Source organism: Varanus komodoensis, unplaced genomic scaffold (assembly GCF_004798865.1).
Source record: "Varanus komodoensis strain SLA01 unplaced genomic scaffold, ASM479886v1 scaffold5, whole genome shotgun sequence".
NCBI classification, from domain to species: Eukaryota; Metazoa; Chordata; class Lepidosauria; order Squamata; family Varanidae; genus Varanus; species Varanus komodoensis.
The window spans coordinates 39,228,944-39,241,097 of record NW_025336087.1 but is presented as its reverse complement, the minus strand read 5'-3'; the positions used below and the strand labels follow the sequence as shown (position 1 = coordinate 39,241,097).

The window sequence follows — 12,154 nt, the reverse complement described above, 5'->3', positions numbered from 1 at the left end:
TAATAATGTCAATATTTGACACACAGTCCTTCATGTGTCAACTGCTTTTGACTACCTCTGTTTTCTTATCCAAAATTGCCACTTTGCTTGTGCTATTGGAATAATGAAAGAGAGAGCATAATGCCAACAGGGTATGCTGCAGCAATGGGCCCCGTTACAAGTTTTCCAATTCTGAAAATCTAATTTCACCCTTCAAATGTTCCAGGTTAAATATATGTGGCACATTAGGTGAAAAAATTAACACGGAGTATTGTTTGCTAAATACAAGCAAATCAAGCATGCTAAATTAAATCTCTCTAGGGCAGGAATGGACAAACTGCAATCCTCCACTTGCTTTGGCTTACAACTCCCATCAGCCCAGCATAGCCAATAGGGAGGATGATGGGAGTTGTAGGCTTTAACACTTGGAGGGTCCAATGTTCCCTCTGCCAAAACAGCATCCCTTTGCAGCATCAAAATATGCATTGATGGATATTTATATGTCTCCAATGCAAATGACCCTGGTGAAAGTATGCGCCTTCTTATTGTTTCCCCTGAAGGTATTATGAGACCTTATTTCCTAACCTGTGAAAAATCATCCTACACAACAAAATGCAGGACACAATTATTTGGCCTAGAGGAATGAAAGGAGAATTTCCAAAAGGGAAATAGCCAGGACAGGTGAAGGAATTTGCCTTAGGCATAATTTAAAAGTTGTAAACAACCAAAGTGCTTTCATAATCACCACCTGCCCTGGAGGCCTACATTGCTTCCCCACTGCAACAGGTATCAAGATGTGCCTGACCCAGCAGCTGTGCTGAATTGCATAAATAATCTCTGTGTTGGGAAACTTTGGAGAATGCATTTGCATTCCATGCTTTCTGCATTCAGCAGCAACAACAGAATTGCCAAGGAGTCAATGGAATGCCTCTCACATACCTGGATGAGGTTTGGATTTTTCTTCAAGTCCTTCCCACCCATTGCAGTTGATACATAAATACTACAATTATTTTTCAGAATGTCTATGTCAGACTTTCCTAAACCAATGCCCTGCAGGTATGTTAACTACAATGCCCATCACCCCCAGTTTGGCCATTGGCTATGCTGGGAAAGAGATTGGGGAAGGATTACAGAAGTGAATTATTTGACTTTTAGGCACACTAGACCTAACAATGATCGAACTAGCAACAAATATGATTATCATCTCCCACTGCCTGATCCATTTTGTATATTCATTCTTTTGTTGCTTCTTTCGGAGTATTATACTCCTGCACTTAACTACTCCTGCAGGAAGCACAGGTGCTTCTCTGCATGTTAGCAAGCCCTTTGCCTCCGGATGGGATGTCTGAGATGGTTATTAAAAAGTCATTTGTGGGAATGTTGCACGGTAGTTATAATGTGCCTGTGGCAGCAGTTGTGCCCCAAAAGCCTTGAATCTATAAATTTAGAACATGTTGCTCAGTGTAATTGAGTGGAGGAGGATTCATTCCATTGTTCAAAACAGAGTTGCCCTTGTAGCACTGAGCATCAGCCTTTGGCTTTCTGCCTGCCTTCAAATCAAAACTGTAGAAATAAATTGCTATTCACAGCTTGCCAGTAACTCTGACACAGTTATGCACATTAGTACACTTGAAAGCTGAATCTCAGGCCATCAACATGACATATTTCAAAACTCCTTATATATGCCTTAACATGTGACATCTTCCTGGAAGGGAAGGGTGTGTGGTTAAGTAGCTAATCAGCCACTTTGAGGCCTTGTGAAAGGTCAAGTGGTGGGCCAGAAGTACAAGAATGGTACATGATATCAGAACCATACAAGCCACCTGCACCCAACCTACACACTGATCTGCAGGTAATCCACAAATAACAGTGAAGACTAATTACAGCAGCAGAGTCAACACTTAATTCTTCGGACATTTCAGGGTTGGATCCAGGAACACACTCAAATTGCAAATCTGAGACTTCAAGGAGTGTACAACCCCATCCAGCTCCTTTATCTTGTCCAGAACAAGCTTCAACCCCTTCCTTTACCCACTCCATTAATACTTGAGAACCTGACCAGTTTTCTTGGATTCAGATGGGGTGTCATCAGCATACTGATCCTGACTCCCAAATAAACCTTGCCTAAGAGAAGCTTGTACACATGTCCTATTGAAACTGCAACATTTTGAACTGCTTAATAATAAAAGAAAAATGCATGCCAATTTGAGACTTTTTCATCAGGTGACATTGCCCTGCCTTCCAGAGTTTGCAATTTTTATGTATCAAGTCGTTCTTTGTAGCAGTTATTATTCTACTTTAGATCTACTTTCTCACACAAAAATGCATGAAGTCATGTGATCACTCTGCATATTACCAAAAAAGAAGAAAAACAAACTGCTAATTATTTTGGCAACTGTGATTACAGCAACAGGAATTCAGGGGACTGGGGGTTAGAAACCTATTTGAATACGAATGACTGAAAGCTTGGAACAACTTAAATAGAATACTATAACAGTGATCTTCAAAGGAAATTTAGTTTTAGATGCTGTTATACAAACTGAAATAAAACTCAAGATTCATTACACCTTTACTGTGTAGTGTTTCAAAGACTCCAAATGCATACAAGTAAATGAAATTCCAAGAGGCAATTAAAGCATTTATAAACCTTCCTCTCCCTCTTTTTGCTTCCTATTTATGCCCTCTTACAGAGAAAGACACAGGAACATACCCCACTGCCAAGTCTTGAGTGCTACCACTGCTGGCTCATTTCAAGCCACTACCCAAAATAAAAGCTCTGGGAAAGTAAGCATTTGGGAAAATAGTCCCCCAGAAATGGAAGGCTTAACAAAAGACTTTGTAGGCAATATTCTAAAATCTACATATACGTTACAATTTTTTTATTATGTTGCAATACATTTTACTGTTTGTTTCCATGCCACAGCGGCCTTTTAGAAACAGGGAAGAGAGGGAAGCTTGGAGCTTCTTCATGGTGTTCTGTACCTAAGACACAGTAACCTTACCAGTGAACCTACCCTAATGTGTCTATCAGATGACTGGGTATGTCACAGAGAGGGTGTCTCATCCTTCCCCCACTTCAGTCCTCCCAAGCGTAACTTAGGGATCCTCAAGGGAGGAAGAAGGCTCCTCCCTTTGTCACAAACTATTTGGGCTCACGGCTGCTTGACTCTTCCCTTTAAAACCACAGCACTACTGTAGAGGGGGTGCCCACAACGGAGTCCCCCCCCCCCGCCCTTTGGTCCCAATCATGCGCAAATAATGGAGCTCAGTGTTATTCTTTAACTCGCCCTGTCAGATTCAGGCAAATCTGGAATGGCAGAATAGTGCCAAAGGATTTTGGCCAAATCTAGCTAGCACACGCCCTGTGCAAAATGCCTATTTCAGGCTGAAAATAAGTATTTTCTCCCTTTGCCCTGTAAGCATTTGACAGCTGCCAGGTGCTGACCTGCCAGGTGCTTGCAAAGCTTGGAGACTGTTCTTTGTGAAAAACAGCTTCTGCCCCTGCCCTTTGCAACATGATCCTTGTTTTTGAAGGAAAATCAGGTGTCCCTAGTCCCTCTCACTGGCGTCAGAGGGACACCAGTGAGAGTGAAGCGTCAGAGGCGCACTGAAAACTAGAGGTGATTCCCACCAACAGATGTCAAACTGAGCACTCCCATCAGAGGGAATCCCCCCACCATTTCTGCAGCTCCTCAAGGTGCGATCAACTGGGGGTGGGGGGCTGGGACATGAGAATATCGCCAAAACACCACGGATCCTGCTAGAAACAGGGGGATGAAACTGAGTGGGTAGCCGCAAACCATCTCTGGGTGGTTATGAGCACATGGGTTATCCTCACTTGCAGAAATGAAGGCAGCCCAAGGACAGATGAACATCTCCCCAAAACCCAAAGATTCTGCTATGAAAGGTTCTTTTGCAACCTCACCTTCTTTCAAAAATGCTTTAAAATTGGACTTTGTAAAGTGTTGTAATGATGCTTTTAGGTATATAGTGTTCTTCTGGGGCAGTTTGCAGCTTATTTTATTTCATTTTTCCTACTCTTACGAAGAAGCTTACTAATGGTTGAATGTAACCTGTGAAGGCTTCTGTCATCTAGGTTCAGATGACACAACTACCCATCCTGGTTCAAACAACACTGGAAGAAGAAATAGGTGGTTAACTTAATTCACTCACAAAATCATGACAGGTTCACATGACACGCTGATCCCCTATAAACTACACTGGCTTAGCATGTCATGTGAACCCTGTCTAAATCTGGGTGTAGCTGAACAACTGTTGATATTCCCAACAGAACGCTACCAACTCACAAAGGGTTAGCTAGTGCAAGTCCACAATTCAGTTCTATGTTAACAGTGGGAATATCTTCTTTTAATGTGATAATATCAGGTAGCTTACCACTGTGACCATGGCTTCAAAAATGAGTAATTCCTGACTTATGGGTAGCTCCAGATTGAATCAATGTACCTTATCTACATATATAAATTTTGCTAGTTCACAATTACCAGTGTCTGGCTTCCAAGGTGCAATGAAAGAATAACCCCACTTTGGATGGCAAAGGTATTCAACTTGCAGCCCCACACTTCCAACAGTTGGAGGTACCGGACACATGCTTTTAACAAAAGCTGCTCTGGTTTTTAGCCAACAGGTTTTGTTGGAATTGACATATTTTAAGGACCATGTTAGGGGTACAATCATAAAATGTGAGTGAACTTAAAACGTTCTTGTATGACTTGCAACTCAGGACCTACCTGACCAGAAGATATCAATAAGATTGCACTAGCTACTAGAGAAAGCACTGTTCTCAAGATGATAATGACACATCTATCTTGCAATATATGTTTAAGCAGTGAAAGTATTTTAGTAGTATCTGTAACAACGTACTCCTAAGAATGAAAGATTGAATCACAGAAACCTATTATTCTGGTATAATATGAGTAAAATGCTCCATAACATTTAACACTGCTGAACGTTCAATCTTAGACATGAGCTCTGTAATTTATTCTTTAATCAATATGAAATTGCCTTATCTTGCTTAAAGTTCTTTATCATGTTGAAGTTTCACAGGGCAGAATTTGGCAGGTAACTTTAGGGAAGGGCACTGCATATTTGTCCCTTTTATTACACACCTCTTATGACTGTGTGAAGACAGCCATTGTTTCTGATGTTGTGCCTCTTCGTTCTTAGTGCCCTCTACAACCAATACCCAGCATGCCATTGTTTTGACAAGCATGTTAGCCCAAAGCCTAACAGAGTGACATAACACCGTGAACAGAGAGACAGATAGGTAGCTGAGGGTGGATCCTGGACATTTGTCCCAAGGGGGGGGGGCACTATACAGAATGTGGTGGGATTGGAAATAAAAGGTAGTAGGTAGAGATATGGTCCATGTAGTCACCATGGACAGACTGGCATGCAGGCAAACCTCTTGTACAAATCCTCTACCAGGGAATATTACTATTTAACATTCTTCTTTATATTACAAAGTACCCAGCGGAGAGGAAATAATGAAAAGAAAACAAAGTTAGTTTTGAAGAGCCAATTACTCATTTGAAGTTTCCCTTTCCTATAAAGGCAAGAATAATAAACAATAAGAAAAACAAAAAGGAAAAGTATCCTAGGGATTTTTCATTCACTTTGAAACAAGCAAACAACAACCAGAAACAAGAGCACTATGCAGTAGACTATAGGAATACTTTCTGGAAATCCTGGAAACCTGTCTAATAATGGTGAATAATGAAGATGCATTATATAATAACCAAATGTAACTAAGGCAGTTAGAGTGAGCAATTCCCTTGGGGCTAAATCCTTTAAAATATTAATTAAGCTGCATTGGTTGAACTCAACCTATTAACCCTCAGAAGCAAAAACTTTGCACTTGTATGGTCCTGTTGTCCTTTACTTTTTTCATTTTGGAATGAGATTAAAAGAAAAACACAACAGCCTGACCTTCTCACCTCTGAAAGGCAAACAGGCTTTCACATACTTTAAACTTTTTTAAAATGAATCCTATGGGCATCAGCTGCTGAACAACAACTAAGCAGGGAGGATAGAACAGCATAATTTATCTGTAGGTGCTACAGCAAACAGACGCAAGACACTGTGCTAGGAAAATACTGTAGGTTGGTTAAACAAAGTATCAGATGAAGACCCATGCCAAGCTATTACATAGTATAGAAATTTGAGGAGACGGGACAGAGGAAAACTCACCTCAGAGCAACCTAAAAAGATTTACTGTTGCCCATCACCTATGTTCCTTTTAGTAAGCTTTTAGAGCAGGATGGCAACTAGCAGCCAGCACAATGTGCAAGACCAATTCTGACTTCCTCATACATAATCCATACATCATCTTATGTCACACTGTGAGCTCTGTCATGGGCAAACGAGGCTGAGGCTGTGATTCTATAGGTATGTTTCACTGAAATTAAATAAACTCTTATTATGTGATCCACCTAATGATACACACGAGAAGTCTCATTTCATAATTAATCACAATTTAGTTTCAGTGGGAGTTAGAGTGAACTGCATATTGAAAGGAAAACATGAGGCTCCCAATCCAAAATTCCCCTTCTATCGTTTAAGTGGGGAGGGACAATGGACTGTAGTAGAGGAGAATTTATAGACAGAATTCGTGCATGCCTACAAATGTTCTCTGAATGTGTTCGTTTAAATCTCCCAGTCAGATCCTGAAGTGCAGTCAACCTTAGGATGCAGGATGACTTTTGAGTGGGAGGGGAAGCTCCTGAAAGGGAGGATTAGCAAGCCTAAGTACAGCCCCAGTTCAAGCTCTGTTCCTGCTTGAGGTAGGAGAGAAAACACACTGCCACACGTCATGCCGCGTGCTTCTGCCACACTGCACTGCTGACTTAATTGCATCATTCTTTGCCACATTCTGACTGTAAGGAGAGCTGCACGGCCAGGAAAAAGTGGCTTTGGAGCTCTTATGACACACAGGAGAGTTCTTCTGACAGCTTCAAAGGAACCTCTTCCAGCCATGCATGTTCCACTGAGCTGACACAGTGGCAGCTAAAGCAGTGGGGGTGATGAGGGAAACAAAGTATGCCAGACATTTTCTTGTTGGGGCAAATGCCATGACAGGAAGGTAGCCGGGAGGGCTCTCCAGAGCATGGCTGAAGGCAGTGGGGGTCAGCCCTCCTGGCAGGAAGGGTAGGGTGCAATGCAACGCTCCCACCTGGCTGACTGATGTGGGCATGGCAACCTGCCTCGTGGATGGCCAGACCTGCCCGAGGATTTCCCTCCTGCTATTACTCCCATGTTAGTACTCCCTCTGGTCCCGCAGTTCCACAGCCCCGAAAGAGGATTTGTAAAGAAGCATTTAAAGAGTAAAAATGTCATTTCACCCTTAGTCATTGCTTTTACCTAAATTGGGGACATTTATTTAGATACTACTATTGCAATAAACAGTGTCTTAAAGTGTAATACATATGACAGTGGTCACTGCCCCAAGCATCTAACAAATTAAATCACTATAGAATTACTGCGCCGTGATTCTGCAATTTTTTTTTAAAGAAAAAGGAAATAATGGTGTGGTAACATACGATACTAATTTGGGGTGGGCAAGGGAGGATAGTTTGTTATTCAATTTAGCTGCAAATTTTTTTCAGCGCAAACACTGAGTAGAACACAATCTCAAACAACAAATTCTGAAATGGGTATACAGTCTTGGCTTATAAATATGCTTTCTACCATATGTTAATTGCATCTGTTCAATAAAGCAGCAGCACAAATCACAATACTTTTAGAAAGCACTATTTAGTCTTTCGTACAGAGCTTTGTGCTGGTATTAAATTCAGGTCACTTTGACCTTTATGCTAATAACTGGGTATCAGACATCTTATGCACTTTTATATTACGCAACCTACTTCTTTTCTCTCTACTGTCCACAAACCCAGGTGCAGATCTTTCAATACATGTACTTTAAATTTCGTATTGAATTTTGAAAGAGCATGTCTCTGTGCAGATTAATAGAATAGTTCTGTCTGCGGAACATTCTCTCTGGCTTTAAGAAAGGTTAACTCTTGCCAACCCTAAAATGAATTATACACCATCACCACTCATGCTAAATGAAATTCATTGAAAGAAGAGGCATTATTACAAGTTGATTATTAACTGTGAAAAAGAAGCATATTCATTTAAAAATGTTTAAAAGAACTGTCAGACTTTATAACCATTGACATTTCATAGCTTGGGGGTGTTCCTTGATCTTTGCCACTCGAAGCTCAAGTGGTCTTAGCGGCACAGAGCGCCTCCTACCAGATTTGGCTGGTGATCCAACTACTGCCCTATCTGGACAGGGGTAGCCGGTAAACTATGCTCAATTAACTATGTTCGAACAATCTCTGAAGACAACCACGGCAATACTCTATACATAGGGCTACCCTTGAAGACTGTTCAGAAGCTTCTGTCTGAGTAAAACACAGCAGCCAGACTAATAACTGGACCATATTCTGAGCATATAATTTCCACTTCAGCTTGCTTCTGAGCCCAATTCAAGGGGCTAGTTTTAGGCTATAAAGGCCATCATGTTTGGGGACCACAACTGCCAATGCACTATCACTTCCAAGCACTACACTCAACATTTGTGGCCTTCCTCCAAATGCCGCCTTGGCAGGTGACAACAAGGCGGGCTTTCTCTGGGATAGCCCCCACATTTGGGAATGATCCTCCCACCAAAATCTGCCTGGCACCCATTTTATCTTTTTGGTGGCAAGTTACAATTGTCCTCTTTGCTGATGCATTTACCAGTTCCATGCAGCACATGGTGGTGGTAGCTGTTTTTCTGTAGGCCTAGCAATATGGACTGATTTTTGATAGCTATAAAGTGTGGTTTAAAATGTTTTTTGAAACGTAATTTTATGTTTTGTATTCTATTGTATACATTACTGTTGTTCACCATCCAGAGAGCTTCAGCTATTGGGCAGCACAGAAACTAAGGAAGTAAATCTTCAGCTTTGCTGTCTTTCCAGCTATGCAAATAATAATATAATACAGTATTGTGATGGAATCAAGGGGTTTTTCATGTTCCCCTCTCTGACTTATTAGCTATGGGCAACGTAATAATGTTATAGAGACTGCTATCATGCCTCACCACAAAAAGATACCTTATTTATTTGCTCCAGATGGCAATGACTTTTGATCCATGAAGTACTAGCATTATGAGCTGGGTATCTGGGAAAGAAGATCTTGACCTGCTTTGCATGTCCAAACAAGCAGTGAACAAAGCATGTGTTGTCTGTGTGGGAACAAGTGTCTCCCATCTGCTTGTAGGCTTCAGCTTTGCCAGGAACAGTGAGTTGTCACAACATGTGAAGCCAGATTTGCACATCGCAACCAAGAACACAAAACGGGCAGGAGTCCACTTCATTGCTGGTACAGGCACAGCTAACCAATGGTTGTTTAATATGTGCAGTTTAGTATGCGTAAACCAGGTTTGATTTTTTAGCAAAAGCAAGACCGATCTATAGAGCCAAGTAATAACACATTTGCATTTTTCCATTGTATATATCATAATACTGTTTTCTACGAATTCCATGAGAAACTGACCTATGCCCAATTTTTGAGAAATCAGCTCACAACAGTTTCTACAAATCTAACTTTAAGCAATCACACTAAGCGCAAGCAATTTTAAATTCATGCCTTCCAACTTCCAAAGGCATATTTTCCCACCAAGTCTACATTTTCCAAATATTTTACACAGTATCAGGACTCTAATGCAATAAGCCTCCAGCATTAAAATAAAGCACTATATCTGCTCTGACTGCATATTAAAAGCCAAATTTTGCCCTTCATAAGTTTCTAAGTTCATTGGAACTAGCTGGACTAATTATGGTGATCATATAAAATGCCACTTTTCAAATAAGACGTGCTTTATTACCTTGATGATAGAAAAGCAGCATATATCTTTTCCCTAGTTGTGATCAAGACAGCTTCCCACATGAGTAACTGGGTTATGACACCAATCCAGCCTAACAAAACAAAGAACAGCCAAATTCAGACCTCCATTTATCACAGCACTTGTTGCTAGGAAACCTTTCATCATTTGTCAATTATCATTTATTAGGCATAAGTTTAAACCATTCTAAATAAAATTTTATTTCAGCTTTGTTCACACTTTTCTCTCTCTAAAAGTGTATTACTTATCTATGGTAAGTTCACCTTCAGGGCATGGTCAGAAATAAGCATTTGCATTATAATTCCTGTAGGAGCCAAACAACCATTTTCAGTAAGTCATTTCTTTTGAGTACTTCATAGTACATGCAAGGTATATATTATAATGCATGTGTAATACCTTCCATTATAAAATTCAGCTAATGTTTTAATCGATCTCTTACAGGGGAGAAACTCATATTTATGATATTCTTCCATTAACACATTTCACACACATTTCTTTTAAAAAATTAAAGAAAAGGAAATCATCGTTTTTAGCAATAGTAGTGCTAGAAAGGTCTGTAGCCTTTCCCTCAGCACCATGATAAATTAACCGCAACTCATTATGCAACTGCACTTAAAATGACCCCCATTTTCAAGATTTCTAGCATGTCCTTGGTGGGATTTGAAGGCCATTGCTTAATGTGACTTGACATCATGATTTTAAAAAGCAAAATGTGACATTGTCAAGCCAAGTTTGGGGGGAGGGGGTTAACCACTCATACTACACTGTTAATGATTTCTACAAAATAAACAATTGGTTTCTACAACTTTTGATTCTATTTTTTTTTTTCAAAATACTTCCCTAAGTACTGTAGGAAAGACCATCACCACTTCTTCCTCTTGATCCAGCAAAACCAGGGCACACACTGAAGGGGGCTTCTGTGCAGTGATCGTCTGCTAAACAAAGCATCCCATGCATAAAAGGGGCACTGGGCACACCCAGATCCTTCAACTGAAACTAGTGTGGTATAGTAGGTTGGACACTGGCCGTGGAACAAGCGGACACCCAAATTCAAATCTCTGCTTAGCTACTGAACTCACGGGGTAGCTCTAGGCAAGTCATTTTCTTCTGGTGTTGGGGTGGGGGAGGGACAGTGGTATACCATTTATTTTAAGCTGCAGCAGTGCATTCCTCTATATGCCTAATGGGAGCTACAGTGGACTTACTTTAAATATATCTCTAGCTGCTATTTCTCTCCCAACCCATTCTTGAATGTAGAGTAGATTACAGGAAGCAGATCTAGTTTGTTAAAAGTCCCCCTACTCCCCACATGAGAATCCTAATCTAAGTTGGCATGGGCCCTGAATTATTCTATGGAATACATAGAGGGGGAAAGATATAGCTACTAGCCAGACTTTTAAAATAATCTCTGCTTCCGCCCTCAGGTCTCTTAACAATAGGTTCTATTGCACTAAATGAAGCTTACTCCCAGGTAAGTGAGTATATGGTTACTGTATCAGAATCCTATAATATACAAAGCGGTTCTTACACAATGAGCTTATTGCATACCTTGACTATGGTTCTCCATGTCCCAAACCTGCTACTCAAGATGCTTTATTGATTGAAGAAGCCCAAGGCTGACACAGGATCTTGCATATACCAAGTAACCAAGTGTAGACTAGCATTGAACAACATGCATTCCCTAAGAATACCGTCTTTGCGTAAACACATGCAGTTATACTGGCTTCCCATTGAAGTCCGGGCCCAATTCAAGGTGTTGGTGATGACCTATAAAGCCCTAAACGGCTTGGGTCCTGGTTACTTGAAGGAGCGCTTGCATCCATATATGCCCAGCCGCCCCTTGAGATCAGCAGGAGAGGCCCTCCTCCGGGAGCCCTCAGTGAAGGAAATTAGGAGGGTGGCTACTCGGAGGAGGGCTTTCTCAGTGGTGGCGCCTAAGTTATGGAATGCGCTCCCCAGAGAGGTCCGCCTGGCGCCGTCGTTATTTGTTTTTCGGAGCCAGGCGAAGACCTTTTTATTTAAGCAGCATTTTAAATGTTAATATTATTGAATTTTATTCGGCCAGGGCGGCTTATTTTATTTTACTGTATATATTTTAATTGTTATTGTTTTAATGTATTTTGTATTTGATGTTGTAAGCCACCCCGAGGCCTTGGCAAGGGGCGGCATAGAAATGTTTTAATAAATAAATAAATACCCAGCCAGAACACCATGCATGCATTCTCTCTCTCTCTCTCTCTCTCTCTCTCTCTCTCTCTCTCTCTC

At 40.9% G+C, this 12,154-nt stretch overlaps 1 protein-coding gene across 7 annotated transcripts in view; it reads right to left on the bottom strand.

Annotated features, from left to right (window-relative positions):
- SEMA4D (semaphorin 4D) overlaps positions 1-12,154 on the bottom strand; it is a 124,557-nt gene that overhangs the window by 60,534 nt on the left and 51,869 nt on the right. The window contains exon 3 of one of the 7 annotated variants that reach the window (XM_044446585.1): positions 9,872-9,962. The exons of the other annotated variants lie outside the window; for them this stretch is intronic. The gene's annotated coding sequence lies outside the window, so the exon portion shown is untranslated. The remainder of the gene's footprint in view (positions 1-9,871; positions 9,963-12,154) is intronic. 7 annotated transcript variants of the gene reach the window in all.